Source organism: Sinocyclocheilus rhinocerous, unplaced genomic scaffold (assembly GCF_001515625.1).
Source record: "Sinocyclocheilus rhinocerous isolate Xijiao unplaced genomic scaffold, SAMN03320098_v1.1 scaffold382, whole genome shotgun sequence".
Taxonomy (NCBI): Eukaryota; Metazoa; Chordata; class Actinopteri; order Cypriniformes; family Cyprinidae; genus Sinocyclocheilus; species Sinocyclocheilus rhinocerous.
In genome coordinates this window covers 1,137,232-1,138,949 of record NW_015642829.1, presented here as the reverse complement: position 1 = coordinate 1,138,949, position 1,718 = coordinate 1,137,232, and the positions used below count along the sequence as shown (strand labels likewise).

The window sequence follows — 1,718 nt, the reverse complement described above, 5'->3', positions numbered from 1 at the left end:
ACTTACATCACATTGCTCACTTATATTACATTGCTCCCTTACATTACACTGCTTACTTACATCACATTGCTCACTTGTATTGCATTACACCTGTAGTTGTCCATGCGATGTCCGTCACGCTCTCGGGATGGAACAAAATGCAGGGGTAGCAGAATAAAGCGTTAGCTACTTCGCAGCCCGCTAGCCATTTTTGCCGCTCATACCACGTCCTCGAAAATCCCCGTTTATACGACTTCCCTATGGAGCCAGAATGATCTCAATAATAATTCACGCAAAATACGTGAAGCACAGGCGTAACCCAATTCACATGCATGAGAAATATTTCACGTGCATAAAATATATATATATATTCACAAAAAACAATTCACATGCACATGCCAGGAAGGTCTCAAAAATACCGCACACAAATTCAAAGCAGTCCACGCATGTGTGATGATTTGCAAATGCAGATTCAACGATCCATAAATACATGTAACATCATTCATAAATGTGTGATGGAAATTAATTCAAGAACTTGATATATACATATTTGTGTAAACATTTTAAATTTATTTAGGTAAGATGCTTTTGTGTGAGCATTTGGGGAAATATTTATGCTTTTACTTCTGTATTTATGAATTGTGTTTTGAATTTACGAATCGGATTTTGTAAATGTAAATTGTGCTGTGCATTTATGAATTTTGTTTTATAAATGTATTATTTTTGAGGCCGATCTGGCTCCATAGTTCGCTGCCAGGAAGGTCTCAAATTTCACACACAAATCCAAGGCGATTCACATTCACAGCCCATGATAAACTCGTGAATTTTTAACATTCAAAAATTTTGTACACAGTTGTACATCTGTGAATTGTGTTTTGCATTTGTGAAACGTATTTTATGAATATATATTCTTATTTTGTGCATGTGAATTGGTTTTTGTGAATATATATATTTTTTTCGTGCACGTGAATTATTTCTCATGCATGTGAATTGGGTTACGCATGTGTGCATCGCGTCTTTTGCGTGAATTATTATTGAGATCATTCTGGCTCCATACTGAACGTTTGTTTTTTTTTCTCTTCGTTTTGTACTTTGCACAACGAAGCTTCAGCCACTGTGCAGCACCAGAATTTAAGTGTTGCAATATCAAGACGGAACAGGATATGTGTCCTTCTACATTTGCATTTAGCAAATATACTAATTTTATGACTATGTCAAACAACTTATGTTTTAGTGGCCGAAACGCTAAACGTCGAGTCAACTTTATTTTGGTGTAAGACCAAAATCGGATGCTGTTTAGATGCCGCTACATGTAGCTACACGATGATTGGAAATGTAATTCGAGTATTTGTATAATCTCGAAAGAATGTAGCATAATTTACTCACCTTCTGTACTGATGCTGCAGTCCCGACGTGCTGCTGCAGACCGCTTTGTTATTATCCATAATGACGCCAGCATCATAACCAACAGTCTAAAAATTAACAAAAGCAGAAAGGAACAGACCAGATTAGAGGACAACCAGTGGTGACTGCAGGTCGAGCTGCGTTTGCTACTATCAAACACTCAAGCACGCATCATCGTTTCCGCCCTCAGCTGAGAAAACAGGAGCGAAGAAATAACAGAAAACAGATAACGATGATTTCATGTGATCACATATTATGCTTCAGTATGAAATAATAATAACTTATTTATTTAAATTGCATTTTGGTTCCGTTCACAAAAAAAAAAAAAAATGATT

At 36.4% G+C, this 1,718-nt stretch overlaps 1 protein-coding gene across 1 annotated transcript in view; it reads right to left on the bottom strand.

Moving 5' to 3' along the window:
- Window positions 1-1,525, bottom strand: part of LOC107756776 (NXPE family member 3-like) — a 17,445-nt gene extending 15,920 nt beyond the window's left edge. Inside the window, exon 1 of the mRNA XM_016574022.1 lies at window positions 1,366-1,525. The gene's annotated coding sequence lies outside the window, so the exon portion shown is untranslated. The remainder of the gene's footprint in view (window positions 1-1,365) is intronic.
- Window positions 1,526-1,718: the final 193 nt, after the last annotated feature.